The following is a 16574-nucleotide window of genomic DNA, read 5'->3' on the forward strand; positions in this document are numbered from 1 at the left end:
TCAGCCTTTCCTGTGACACAGAAAATGAGCATACAATTATACGATTCTGTTTGTGGGTAGGAAAATAATTGAAGTAAACTAGTATTGCTCAAATGATAATTGGTTGGGACCAACTATTGCCCTCAATGTAATATTGAATATTAATAGGATGGCCATGGAGTCAAAAAGACCTTTTGAGTTCTGGATTCACCACTTATTAGTGTGAGATCATCTGAACTTTTATGGACATCAGTTTCCTCCATAAAAAGAGTATATTGTCAAAACTCCCTCATAGGGTCACTTCGAAGTTAAATGAGAAAGTCACATAAAGTGCTTAGCACTGTGCCCAGAGTATGTTAAGAAATGAATGGTAGTTAATGCTTTAAGCATTTATGATTAATAATAGTAATAATATTACATTATATTATATAATAATATTATATAGTAATAATATAAGATGACATGAATTCAGCATATTATTGGAGAAGTAAGACTTCGACAGGGAGCAATTGCAGAATACTTGCGATCATAGTTTCTAAAAACTATTCCTATGTTAAGATTTAGATCCACTCTAATTACCTCCTTTGCCTTTCTCTGAAGTACCAAATTTTATTTTTATCCCCATAATTATTTATTATTCATAATACTTGAGGAATATATAAATTAATGAATAAATAGCTTTCTAGCGCTTTCCGAGACTCAGTGGCTTAATACCATCAGGATTTATTACTCCTTTATATTACATTCCAGTGTGAATCAGGTAGACAGCGGGGATGGGTCTTTGTCCCATTCAGTTCCATTCAGTCATTCAGAGACTCAGGAGTGGCTCTGCTATCTTATAGAGCCTTGAAGTTCTCCACTGAATACCCTGCATGGCGTAGAAAGGGAAGAAAGTTTGTTGAGGCTCTTGAAAGATAATACCTTATTCATTGTCCTGAAGTCAGTCACATGGCCAAATCTAATTGCAGGTGAGGTTTGCAAATGTAATTTTCTTGTGTGTTTAGGAGGATAAATAAATGGATTTGCTGAACACATAGCATTCTCTGCCGTACCAACTAACCAAACACTTCCACCAACAAAACTAAGTCTTATGATCCATCTCTCAATTTTCATTAATTAAAGGTGGTGAGGAACTCTTGCCTACAAAATTTATTTGCATGTAATTTTATAGAGCTGTGTATCTCATATTGGAAAGCCTTTGTCCACAGGGATTGGAGCCTAGGAAGGCTTTGTACCACCTTTTGATAAGTTTTGGTTCTATAGGAATTCTCTGGGTAACTTTTTATGGACCGTTTATCCTACTTCATTTCTACTTAAAGCTTGTGTATCCTGAAATGAGCATTTTCCTTGCTTTTACCATCTTGTGTCATTATCTCAACATTCTTTTATTATAGTTGTTATTGAGAGCATACTTTCAGATTTAGCGTGGAGATTAACTGTAAAATAAGTAAATAGCGAATTGTTTTGTTAGAATAAAGTATAAAAGCCAATGCTTTTAAGAGGTTTTTTTCATTGTTAACTGCTATTTCTAAGTGACTACAATACTCAAAAAACAGCAGATTGACAATCTTATATTTAAGAATTTTTGTTCTATGCGGAATGGCTGTGATGGTAAACTTTACGCACAGTGCAAGCTTTGCTATGATACTCCAAAATATGACTTTTTCTGAAGTTCCACTTTACTGATGAGAGAGTTCCTTATATTAAAACTGATTTAGCACATGGATTCCCAGGCACTCTCCCAAAGTCAGACTTTTAATGTTTTCTTGATGGTAATTTATTTCTCGTGGCTAAGGAAATAGATTCAAACTTCCTGCTTCTTTTACACTTTACCCAAAAAACCAAAATGATAGCAACTAGCCCTCAATACTCAACTTTAGTAATACCAGTGACCTGTTAAAGATTGGCTGTGTATATTAATGATTTAATTTCCACTGAGAGTATTTTTAATTATATTGATACTATTTTGGAAGGCATAAATATTTTAATTATTTTCTCATAATTAACATGTATATATGTAATTGGTCTTATATTTTGATATTTTCATTAGAAATCAAACTATCCCCTGTTATTCATGTTTAATCAAAAGATATATTTGTGATATTCATTAAGAAACATTCTTAAATGACCATTTTAGTAATTAAGTGAAGTGAAGACTGACATTCTTTAGATGATTATATATTCATGCACATACTTCTGTTTTTAGTGGTTATAACACTAATTAATAATTCTTACATGAAATATTTGTTGTTTTCCATTTGCTTTTTAGTGCATTCTACAATTTTTCATATAATTACCTGTTTGCAAATGAAAAGAGGTTATAGAGTTCAAAATAACATCATAATTTTTGTTTCCGTACTAGCCTAACCAACTTCAGCCTTTATTAAATAAATATAGAAAAATGAACATCCGCAAATACATTAGTTCTTTGATTGAAAGTGCATATTTAGTTGAACAATTCTGTGAGAGAAAATGTTTGCAAATATACATTTAAAAAAGTATAAAATGACATTTTTACTATTTTATTAAGTAGAAATAAATTATTGTGTGTAGTCATATAAGAACTATGATTAAATATTTTAAGTGCCATGCATTATAAGCTCAGTTGTGTTGCATTATGTATCTTTGCATACAGCCTTTCATTGATTATATTGTTTGTGTTATATAAAGAATTTCTTCATATTTTAGAACAATTATTGATGAAGATGAGGAAACGTTTACTGAGAAAATAATTTGAGTTATTTTAACTTTTACACAAGTATTCTAAAACTTCAATTTCCTTTACTCTAGTGAATGTGAATCTCTAGAAAAATTTTGAAGTTTTCAGTCTACTTGGACATACAAGTTATTGAATATTCATATAAGAAATTATTACCTTGAGTGCTGCATATTCTTTATCAAAATTCATATAATGTGTTGAGTATTAAAAGGGTTTAAGTGCTCTAGACTTTAAACTATTTCATTCCATAACTTAAATTGGCATTGCAAATTCTACATTTGTATCACTAAAATTTTATATTATAGAACATAGACATTTAGCTTAAGATTTTACGCATATTTGACAAAAATAATTTCAGTCCTATAGCAGTTAAGCAAAAATTGTTTAGCTTTTGCAGTTGTAATGCAAATGTTAATTATAATTCATTGGCAAACCATTTAAGATTTTATGTAAGTTGACTTCAAGACATTTTCTTCCAAAACAGTTGTTACATTCCCCCGTGTTTCCTCCATGGTGGATTTTGAATTTAGCATCTGACATGTTTTATCAACTACTGGTTTATAATGAAAACATGTAGGTACTCCACGGAATGTGTTAAAAGCAAAAATTCTATGATCCTTGAAAGGTAAATGACAGCGCTGAGATTGTCACATCTGGATCAGAAATGTTTCATCTGTTTATCTAACTAAACAAACATAAATGAGATAATTAGGATGCTAACAATGCATGTTTTAAAAAACAACTTATGGGTTTGATTAGGTTAGAACCCAGTGATTTTTAATTTTTCTCTGTTCCCACAAATGAGTAAAAATGGATTGACCTTCAACATCAAGTGCCTTTGAATGATTACAGCAAGTCTATTATTTCATATTTTGATATTTGAAGGTAAAATTAATCCTTGGCTTTCAAACAATCATATATGTTATATACTTACATATATATATTTATATATATATACACACAGAAACACACACATATGTACGCATATAATTATGTACATTATAGTGTGCCTAATTATTCAGCTAAATTTACCTCACTGTATTCTCATTCTTATTAGAATAAATATGTTTCAGAATTGCTAACCTGTAGCTGTGAAAAATAAGTCACGTATAAAAGTAAAATGAATTCTTTGGAAAATCACAATTGTTTATGTTTAAAATAAGCATCATCATAAATTGTTAATTGACTATTAAATTTAGCTTTGTATGTAGATTAGTGAATTAAAGAATAAATTTGAATGTAAACTAATATTTCCTAAATTATATTAGTTTTAACACTTAAAATAAAACTATTTTGGTGTCCTGAAGACAGGAACCTAAAATGTTTTATTTACATTCCAATCACATGTCTTGACTTTAAATTAGTATAATTGTACTTTCTAGCTGAATTGAAAACATTTTAAATTCAGTCACATGGCTTGTTAGTAAACTAATATAATCATACTTTCTTGTTCAGTTAGTAGTAAAGTAGTTGTTTAATTAAACATGCCATTTGTTTACAATATAGTATTTCAGAAATGCTAGTTCAAAAGATAGGATAAGGATTTATATCAAACATTTCAACCTGACAAGTAAATTACATTTCTTCCACCATAAAGAGCTGAGCAGAAAACTCTAGCAGTAATGAAAAGACATCATCTTGTTACGTAGTCAGAGATGATATGCATCAGGCTACAATATGACCTTTTCCACTTTCAAGATTAAGACAAAATCTCTACAACCACTAAAATAAGTATTTGTCGTGATGTTTAGTATTTTAAATATTATATTAAAATTGTCATTCCTTTTATTGGTCAACTCAGAGGGTAAAAAAATAGCAGGATGGATTCTTATATGAAAATCTGGACAAAATGAAACCTACAAGTATGCGTATAAAAATTATAAGTCTCAGCAAATGATATCTCAAGAGTAAAACATACGAAATGTCTCCCATTTGCCAATGCAGAATTAGGAGGATTGTGTACATTTTTGATAGTTTATATTTTGTTAAGTAGCCTTAACAGGCTACTTAATTTAACAAGCTACAAGAAATTACTGGTAATTGCTCCCTTACACAGAACTTTTGCTGTTATAGCAATTACCATTGATTTGCTGTGGTAAAAGAAATTCTCCTAACTTTTTAAACCTATAAAGTGAAAAAAAACCCAATAAAAATTATACATATAAGGTAAAAATTTTCTATGATGCTCAATTTGCAAGGAAGTTTGGATAATTTTCTAAAGTTCTCTGGAACTAAAAGACAGGTTTATATTTTGGTTATTTTTGATATAACTAAAGTATAATGCTTGTTTTTAAGAAAACCTTTCTGGTTTTGATTTTTCCATCAGAATTAAAACATTATATGGGAAAACTAAAAGATTAGTAAGAGTTATGCATGAACTTGTAGTTTATCAGAACAAGGCAAATTGATGGTACTATGTCACAAAACATAAACAATCTAATTTTCAGTTATTTACACAAAGTTCAGCTGTCATAAGCTTGTTAAATATATTTTCAAGATTACTGAAATATTGCCTCTCTATTCTATCAATTACACAGTAAATTTAAATATATATTTCCTCAGTTTCTAATTGACTCTCTGTACATCCCTCTATTAGGTTTTAAAAATTATTGTGATAGGAATATTGATGTTAGCTAATATTTATTGAATGACTATTACCTGCAAGACACTTTAGATATGTTTACTATTTGGATAAGTTTAGTCACCTCTCCATACACACACACATCTACACACATTGTTATGCTCACAATATACTTGCATTTTATTGCGTAGATTAAAATTATACATGAAAGAGAAATTAGGAACCAGTCTTTTATAATGATGTTAAAAGGGATGTCACAGGGATGTTAAAGTGTGGTAAAACCAATCTGGCATTATTTTATTTTGGCAGTTATTTTCTTTTCTCCTCTCAGTGAACCACAAAGAAAGAAGATGGGTATGATTTTTACAGGGGTGAAATAGGTTGTCCGTCAGTTGGGTTTAGGCGACAGTCTGTCTGCAAGCCGTAAGATGATCTGCAGAGCGCCAGAGGAAAGCAGGCAGGATTCCTGGCTTGCAAGAATAGATATTGATCTGCCTTAGCCACCTAAACAATGCCTCACCTGTTTGCCTTGTCCATACCTTATTTTACGCAGTCTAATGCTTGTTTTGTTTGACTTTTCTTTTATTTCCCTGGATCTGAGCTTTGATACACTTTGGGGAGTACATAAACACACCGTTGTACTTGAACATCCCCATGCTTCTCAGTCCTCTGGTGGTTTAGGACCACCCCTCCCTCTTGAATAGCTCTGTTATTGAAAATTATGAACCAGAGCTGAATTACCAGGCTTCATACAGAAGTGGTTGATCCAGCAGCCTAGTGTCCAGTAACACTGAATGTGAGATATTACTAATTACTGCCCTACGAACCTCCTTTAGAATTTCTTAAGTTTCAACTTGTAAAAGGCTTTGTTATTATGAATTCTTTCTTCCCCCAGCAGATAGTTGAAAGATAAGTTACTATTGTATTTAGGATTCTATCCACTTATTTTGGAGCACAACTATGTTACTATGTACTGCCTCAAGCACTAATGAAATACAAAACTACATTCAGCTTCCCAGTAAACTATAATATAAATATTTTACCAGCACTTATTATTAGTTTGCCATTTCCTGCTGACAGCTATTCCAACTTTGCCAGCAGGCACTGGGTCTCACAATTGTATTATGTTTTGAACAAATAGCGACAAATAAAAATTCTCACAAAATAAATGAACAAGATTTCCTGGGGGAAAAAAACCTCTTCCCATGTTAAATGAATATTTCTTTCAAACTCTGACACATAATATTATTTAATTTGCGTATTGCACACTTCACTTTTACCAGAAAACAATTAAGTTAACGAGGAACTAAATAATGTGCACTCGGGGATAATTTAACAGTACTGGTTGTTCAATTTTAAGGTTTTGTTTTAGTTTTTTAACTTTTTGCTACTCTAGAGCAGCCCACATCCTAAAATTTATATTGATAATAAAGGACTCTGGTTTTCAAGCAATAGAGTTTAAAGACTAGCAAAGAATAAAAATAAATTTTCTAGAACCATAAAATGAAAAGGTTCACATAAAACTTTGTGTTTTTTCTATGCTCTCAAGGAATACCGTAAAACTTAGCAATTGATAAAATCCAAAGAAACTTAAAATATGTCTTGGCTTTAAACTGGTATAACCGTCTAAAGACCTTATATCAGTGGTAATCACTTACCTGCAAACGCCATCCATTCCTTGGTTCCACTCTTGCTTAATTATGCTCAGTTGGATAAAGCACCACCTTTGTTGAATCAAACCCTTAACCGACTCAACATTTGCCCACTTGCAGTTGAATGTGGCTGGAGAAAAAAATACAAAACAAAGCTGACTGATTCTCCTTTAATTTTGGGTCACTTTTCTCAAGCAACTCCTTAATACTGTCTAGCAATCATACTACATTTTCCTAGTTCACTCATAAGACTTTGATGATTATTTTAGATATTTCTCCTCACATCTCCAACACTTCCTTCCTCATCCTCATCCTAAGCCATTGATCATGACTTCTACTCCACTGAGAAAACTAAAGCAAACAGAAGGGACTTCCCATAAGCTCTTACCTCTACATCTATTGACTTAACTATACTTTTGAGCAAATTTACTTCAACTTTTATTACCATACTCCTAGAAAAAGCTATCCCTCTACTTGTGTACTAGATCCTATCCCTCTCCCACCTACTCTACAATGTGAGTCTAGCAATTCCTCCTTCTCTTTCCTGCACCACCTATGTTTCCCTCCATACTGTATGGTCCACTTCAGCACATACATGTGCTATTTCTTACATTTCTGAAAAATTCACCTTTGTCTCCACTTTCCTTTCCAGCTCATTCCCTTTCCAACTTTTCTTCTTCTCTCATTCCTTTTAAAGCAAATCTCCTTGAAAAAGAAGTTTCTACATGTGGTTTCCAATTTTTTTCTCCCAATTCTTTAATCCACTCCACACAGATTTTTAGCACAAGAACTCCATTGAAACTGCTTTTATCAAGGTTATCTATGAACTTCATGTTGCCAAATCCAATTGTCAATTCTCAGGCCTCATCTTCCTTGAACTCTCACTAACATTTGACAAAATTAGTCACTATCTCCTTCTTAAAACACTTTCTTTATTTGCCTTCCAGGACAACAAACTTACAACGTTGTTATGTTTTATGATTGTTTTGTTTTCCTACCTCTGGATGTTCCATCTCAGATTTTTTGTTGTTTTCTCCCAATTTCCCTGACTTCTAAATGTTGCAGTGCCCCTAGGCTCAGTACTCACATCGATTCTCTTTTCTATTCTTAATAATTACTTTGATGAACTCATCCACTCTCAAGGCTTTAATTGCCATAGATATGCTAGTATATAAGTATATATTTCATATAATAATAATATAAAAAAGAGCAATATATAGTATATAAACATATTTATATGTAAAATGTAATACGTAAATATATATAAACCTATTATATAAAAATAAACATTTAAATATAAGTGATCAGTTCAGATTTCTTTTGTGAATTTCATTGCTTACAGCCACCCACAAGATATCTCCACTTGCATGGCAAATACACATCCTAAGTTCAACATGTCCAAAAGTAACCTGGTTTCTCCCACAACCTGCTCTTCACCCAGTCTTTTCCTGTTCAGGTAAAGTCTATCCCATACTTTCAATCACACAACCCAAAATTACTTAGAACTGTCTTTGTCTGTTACGTTTCTTTCACATGCAACATCTAATTTGTCTGCAATTTATTTTGGTACTATTTTCAGATTGTACAAAATTCATCCACTTCTTGTCACACTTACCGCCACAACTTAGGTCCAAGCCACTCAACATATCTCACCTGGATTATTACAACAGTTTCTGCTTCTGCCCTTGTCTCTCTTTAGTTTTTATTCAATCAGTATTAAAGAAATGTTCAAATCTAACTTAAGTAATCTCATTTTTCTGTTCAATCTCCTACTATTTTTTAATTTTAGTCAGGCTACAAGCCAAAATCCTTACAAAGATATACAAGACCTTACATGACCTGTGCTCTTCTTTACCCTCTGACTTCATATCCATTTTACTCTCTTCCTCCATCACTCTGACTGGCCACTCTAGCCTCCTAACTGTTTCCCAAAGATACCAAAACTGCTCCTGTCACTGGACCTTTGCATTTCCTATTTCCTGTGCTAGGAAAACTTCCCCTCCCCCAGTCACACACATATACACATGGCTCACTCCTCACTTCCTTTACACGGATTTCAATGAGTCCTTCCCACACTACAACGATCAAACATTTCAACCTTTCGCCCATGCTTCCTATGACTCTTCCCTGCTTTATTTTTCTCCTTGCCATTTAATTTACGTATTACATATTTCACTTATCTATTTTGTTTATTGCTTGTCTTTCCCACTATAACGCAAGCTCCATGAAGTCAAGGATTTTGTCTTTTTCTTATTTTGTCTGTGATAAATCTCCAGTGCTCATAACATGGCCTAAGATAAGTTGGTAAGTATCTTTTTAATGAATAAATGGATGGATGAATGAATGAATGAATAAAGATTTGAGGAGGGCTGTGTAAAGAAAACATTTAATTAAGTTTTAATTTTTTGTAGTTATTTACAAATTGTCTGGTGTCTGATGAATTGAGAAATAATAATTAATAACGTATTTTTCTTCTCAGATTCTTCTGGTCTATCCTGTCCACTCTGCCATGCACTAGTTAATTTCAAAGGCTCTGATATCAGGCATGTAATAATTTAATCTTCTTATATATCCTAGATTTTCAAGTTCAAAAAGGATGCTAGTTAGTGGCTATTTATAAGATTCATTATAGATAAATGAGAGTAACTTAAAATTACCTATCTTGGAATGTGTAAAATTACAATCAGAAGGAATGTGTGACGATCTCTTTTCCCTCTGGAGCTTCGTACATTCTTTTCCCTTAGTCCAGTATAATTTTACTCCTTTGTCAACTTTTCAAACTCTGTCTTTGAAGTCTCAGCTTAGATGTCACTTTTTGATAAAGTCTTCTCTTAACCACTTCTATCTCTGCAGTATGGCTTAAGCGCCATACTTATCTCTATCATGACACCACACGTTGGTGAAAATATCTTCATGTTTCAATCTCTTATAATAGACTTTGGATTTATTAAAGGCAGGGCTTTTGTCTTATTTTGTTTTATATACATATCATACAATTCAGTGGCTGAGATAAGAACAACCATTTAATAGTGGTCTACTCTGCTAGGCACTTCTGCCCTCCAGAGATGGGACTTAATAAGTTAAACACAGACTATTGAAAGAATGAAATGGGCTGTGTCTGCTTGGTTCATTGTTGCATTTTGTCCCTGTGCATAATAAGTATCTCATGTATTTCATAGTTAAATGAAGGGAATTCTATACAGTGAAATTAAGAATGAAAATGGGCACGCATATACATGTCATTGCTTTCTACTAACTGTAATGCTTAAGTCTCAAGATGGTTTCAAGAATCATCACCTGATAAATGCATTCTGTTAACATTGAACAAACATATCACACGGAACTAGGCTTTTGTTAGTTTCCTTCAAAAAATCTTAATTTTTTTTAGATTACTGTTTCATTCTAAAAGCCTGAGAATATCTTTCATGACGTAGTTGTATTTCTCTAGGACATTTTGAAGAAGATCCTTTTCCCAAAAGCCAATTTGCAAAAGGCTGATTTGTCAAGTTTGTTTCTTTTAACTCTTCAGTGTTGGTAGACAGTTTTTTTTGTCATTATAATAGCATTTTAAGAAATGTATTATTTCTCTCTATCTTAGCTCCCTATTTCATATGTAGACTAAGGGGCAGAGAGTGGAGGAGATAGAACAGAGAATGTGGAGAAACTGAGGGCACTCAAAAATTTTTTTCATCAACTTCATATTATTTGCATAATATGAAAACAAGCATATTACTCAGTTGTAGAAATTGAATGTGCTCTTGTTTTATTCTCAAGTACAAGATTATTGCCAGGTGAATCAACATCCCTCCTCAAACCCATGCAAACACACACACATACGTAAACACAATTACTTCCCAAGGCTCTATTCTAAAAATACAATTAAACTTTAGGTTGGAAGAATATTCTGACCCACAGATTGAGGGAAAATGTCTGTAAATCACATATCTAATAAAGAACATGTATCTGGAATATCTAAAGAACTCTTGCAACTCAACAAAAAAAGCAACCCAATTTAAGAATGGACAAAAGATTTCAGATGTTTCTTTAAAGGAGATATGCAAATGAGCAATAATCACATGAAAAGATCCCCAACGTCACTAATCATTAGAGAAGTGCAAATCAAAACCACAATGAGATATCACTTTACACCCATGAGGATGGCTAAAATAAAAAAGGCAGACAATAACAAGTGCTGACAAAGATGTGGAGAAATTGGAACTCTCATACATTGCTGGTAGTCTTGTAAAATGGTGCAGCCACTTTGTAAAACAGTTAGGCAGTTCCTCAAAATGTTAAACATAGAGTTACCAGATGACCCAGAAGTTATACTCCTAGGTATATACTCTCCCCAAATAAAAACATATGTTCTATCAAAAACTTGTATACAAATATTCATAGTAGCATTATTTATGATAGCCAAAAGGTGGAAAAAACCCAAATTTCCATCTACAGATGAATGGATAAAAAAAAATGTACTATACTCATACAAGAACATAATGTTATTTGGCAATAAAAATAAATGAAGTCCTGATATGTGCTACAGCATGGCCGACTATTGAAAGCATTATGCTAAGTTAAAGAAACCTGTCACAAAAGACTACATATTGTATAATTCCATTTATAAGAACTATCTAAAATAGGTAAATCTAAGTAGGTTAGCTAAGTAGGTAAAGCTAAGTAGGTTCTTGGCTGCTAGGGGTTGGGGGAGAAGGGAATAGGGAGTGACTGATAATGAATGTGGGGTTTCCACCAAAATGTAGATAATTGTGGTAGTTGCACAATTCTGTGAATATAATAAAAACACTGAATTTTACACTTTGGAAGGATGAATTTTATGGTATGTAAATTATATCTCAATAAAGCTGTTAAAAAGCAATGTTCTGTTGTTACATGTTTTTGACTATATAAATATTGTTCATAGCATAGGTGTTTCTTTCCTTTGATTTCATTAGCTATCTTATACAACTTTTTCTTTTTCCTAGAGTTTGGTTCATAATTACATTAATTAACATTTGTTTGTTATTTTTTATGTGACCATTGTAATTTCAGAGCCAATTTTCCACCAAAATTGTAAGACTTGATTCTCTATATTCAAACACATCAGGCAACACATTAATTTCCTTTCCTTTTATTATATCTCCTTGGATATGTCTATTCTTCTTATCTAAACCAAACGATCAGCAGTGTAGGCCTACTGCATAGAAATTTTCCTCAAAGAGTTACGATCCTCTTGGAAATCACCTTTGTCTCTTTCTTGAGTTTGATTCTCTGTTTGCTAGGTTGCTGAATTCCATTTCATCGGTGGAGTACCTCTTTTAATAACTTCTTGAAAAAGGCTGCGTAGAAGGTAAACTTTTTTAGATATTACCTAAAAAGACTATATTCTACTCTCCCACTTGATTGATAGTCAGGTTGGAAATCATTTTCTTTCAGAATTTTGAAGTTATTTCTCCTCCGTTTTCCACTTTATATTGAGTGATGCAATTGAGTTGTTGAATCTTAATTGTGATTTTGACTGTTATTTTGTTTACTTGTTTATACTGTAAAATGTAAATCATGCTCCTAATTTCTCTAAGGCAAATTTTTTCATTCAACATGAAGTGGAACATTTCTACAATGATGAGGAATGGAGGATAGTTTAGAATCCATTTAATGGTCTAGACAACGTATATTCCTCAAGGAATTTATCCAATAAAAGTAATCTGATTTTTCTGAATTTTCCTAATTTTATTGAAATTTCCTTTGATACACATTGGATGACATTTTAATTCCACTTAAAACGGAAGTCAGATGGTAGTTAACACATAGTGATGAGTCATTGACTAGAATGAAATCCTCTTCTATAAAACTTTTTTCTTTAAAATTATGACAAAGTCATCCTATGGAGAAAGAACTCTTCAACCACCAAAGAAAAATGATCAAGAAACAGGAGACTAGAACAAATACTGTAAAGAGAAGGTAATTTTTGAACTGACAACTCATTTATTTATATTTACCAGATAATTACTTCATCTCCTGCAACACTTTGATTATGAAATAAAGGACGAAGAAAATAACTGGATTAATTCAGTCAAGAAAATTGTCAGTTTTTACTTAAATTGTTTCCAGAGGTTTTCAATTTAGGTGGGAGGTTGGGCAGGTGAAAAGATATTCTCTATCCTCCTGCCTTGGGAGGATGTCAGAATCTCAGAGATAGGAGTTGGAAATGTAGGGTTATGTGGTAAGGGGAGAAGGGACAAGCATTTATTTTGTAAGACGTCCCCCAACAGGATTCAGATATCCTTCCATCCTGGTTTAATCAATACAGGCTTGTATTTTCACTTTACAGTAGCCGCTTTGCCCAGCTTCTCAATTGCCTTTTATCTACCTAGCACTGCTTCTCCTCCTCTCCATTTTTGGAAGAGTAACTAATTGTAATAAAGTGAGACATTTTGTAGTGAAAAGGATACAGGTTTAATACCTTTACAACATTTCAAAAAGCAATACAATTAGCTAAGCACTTATGTTTTATTAGTAATAGCAAGCAAAATTAATAAGTAAATTCAACTAAAAATGATTATGTGTCAGAGTGTATGGTTTTTACATTGACATTTCACATAATCTGACTTTGCTTAGAAGAGAAATCACTCGGCTGTTAAAATTACTTTTAAAGAGCTGTCAAAATTGGAAAACCTGCTGTCAAAAATATGATGAGAAAAGTTTAAAAATGGTAAAGTATGTTGACTTAGACAAAAAATATTACCTTCATGGAAGAAAACTTGAATATTTATCAGTATCTTCAAAAGGGATGAGTTTTTCCTCTCTGAAATCGGACGTCCTTGTTTTAAAATTTATGTCCTGACACATATATTTTCACTCTAATAGCAACGTGAATGAAACCATTTATATTCATACCACAGTGAGAACATTGCTAGGTGCTAAAGAATGCTAAGATATTGATGTCATCTATGTTCCTTCTTATCTCTATTTTGTTTCATTTTTAATTGAAGAATTTTAACGCTTATCCCTATTTTTCAGCTTCTCTGACTTCTCAAACATGCATTTATCAAGTAAATACATTTTAACTAATAGAAGAATCCAAATCTATGTTTTCTGGAAAGTTTGGTGAGATTTTTATATTTTTATTTTGTTTATTCAAATTATAAGAAAGTAGTATTATCCCTCATATGTCAGATGCTCAGTTATTTACCATTGAGAGTTTGAATTCCAAAATGATTTAATTTTGAGACTTTACACTAATCGTCACTTAAAGATTAATCCTTTTGTTCTTATCATAATATAATTTAAAAGGCATAAATATTTGAGTGTATTGGATTTGAAGATGGCTAGATTACTAAAACTAAAGCCTCGTTTAAACTCTTTCCATTTTACAATCAGCAAAACCTGTCAATAATTTAAAGCTCAAAAAGTTCAATTTCTCTTTGAAATAAGGAGCCACTAGGATTCTTACAATGTGCTAAGCATTTAATTATCAATTCTTAATAAAAATGAATAAGGATTCATATATAGATAAATAAAATATGTGAATATGAAATAAAATACAAATTTTCCCCTGTTTTGTTTCTGTCTATACAAATAATGTAGGATTTAAAGTTGGTGTACTAACTACTGTAGTGCCAACTTATTATTGTTGTGTGACCTTGGGTGTTGGCCTTCCTCTCATTTGATATGTAAAATTTTCAAGTAATTAAAGTCATCACTCATTTGGCACTTTCACAGAATTTTATGAGGATTAGTATACAAATGATTGTACTGCACTTTGTAAATGTAAGTGTTTAAACAGCCCTGCTTTATTTTATAAAGTAGAAAAACAAATTAAAGATATAACTATAATGGGGTGGATTATTTGAGCTAGAATTGTGGAAGAAAAAAATTTTCCCCGTAGACAGAATAACTTAATACAATTGTCCATGTTGACTAAAGAATATCATTTTATGGTATTTACTATTTTATTGCTTATGCGAAATAAATTAGGGTTGGCTATTAGCTTTCCTAGTATTTACATAACCTCATATTTTAATGCCACTAGATTTAATCATCAAAGTTTTAAAAATTGAATTTCACACATCACATATGTATCCTAAAACATAAACGATTAAGCAATAAAGGTTCTTACAAACATTGCCACAAATGAGATCAGTGCAATTTTATGGCATTGACTTGAAATGCTAGCATAATTTTAGGGGATGTTAACTGTATAGAAAATTAAGTGTGAAGCTTTCATATTTAAACACATCTGAATCTGAATATATAAATCTTATTGTTCTCAGAACCATGTTGACATATCCTTATTACATACATACATAAGAAGCTATAAACTTAGAACTCTAGCTGGTAATCCAAAATAAAGTATGTGTACATTGGAGAAAAGTTTGTGTTGCTATGGGAACTTTGGCTTTTGTTTACATTATATTGCAAACTATATTATGTGCCTTGGTTCACCTTAATGACTACCTTCATATATTGCTAATTATACTATTTTCCCTCATTCACTCTGACGATTAACTCCTTAAGGTTAATATTGCTCATCTTTATTGAGTTAGTTCATATTTTTCTTGAATACAGAAATATGAACTTACATTTACCTTCATTTGTGAAAATTGCATTATGCATGTCACCATCACCTGTTCATTACTTAAGTAAAAGGAGTTTTAGCTTTTATGAAATTTGCAAAATTACATTTACGAAAATTATAAGCTTGACCTTGTTTGCCTATAGGAACAACATATTTCAAATTGTAGAAAATAAAAATTTATGAACATTTTTTGCTTTGGATGTAAAAATACATAATTTTCTTATTTAAAATTTCCTGCAGTATTTTAAAAGAGGAAATCTAAGCTATTAAATATTGCTCACATTTTCAACGTATAGACAAAGACATGATGAAATATTCGTTATGTGTATGCAGAATCCCCTCTGAGTTAGTAGGACTCTATAGAGCTAGTTAGTAAGTGAACATGTTGTATATATGTCTACAGAATAGATATTCAATCTCAAGCTTTTAGTTACCTTTCCACACTTTCCAATTAAACCAAAAATCAGAAAAATTTCAGAATGCTAACTATGCATGGGTTATTCTAATTAAGATAAACTGGGATTCATATCTTTGTTCAGAAATGGTCACTGGGTTCCTACTATGTGACAGATATGTGCTAAGTATGGGTATTCATGGTCAGATAGGTAAGCTCTCATGATATTATAAATAGGTAAAGAAGCAATTACAGTATAGTTTTTCAGATCCCGTATTTCATAAAATTGCTGTAAAAACTCTTAGATTTCTTTTTTTTGCCTTTAGGAGTATATTTATAGTGTCTGAGATGACGTATCAGGTGCTCTCTGAGATATAAAAGGTAAAGAAAATCCTCTCAAAATTGACAAAAGTAACAGGTAAAACATTTTTCACAACAGCATGAACCACATACTCAGAGATATGGGTTTTCTACAAATGACCTAATTCCTAGCCATTATGGCTACTTTTACAACATCATACAAATATGAATTAAGCTAAAGTGCACTATAATATTTGGTAGACTTCAGGACCAGTATCCTTAGTATACCACAAAACACGTTTCAATATCCCAAAGACGCAAGACTTGCAAGTAGCCATTTTAAATGTAACTAATCTACAGCTACAACATTCTAC

This window comes from Equus asinus, chromosome 2, assembly GCF_041296235.1.
Source record: "Equus asinus isolate D_3611 breed Donkey chromosome 2, EquAss-T2T_v2, whole genome shotgun sequence".
NCBI classification, from domain to species: Eukaryota; Metazoa; Chordata; class Mammalia; order Perissodactyla; family Equidae; genus Equus; species Equus asinus.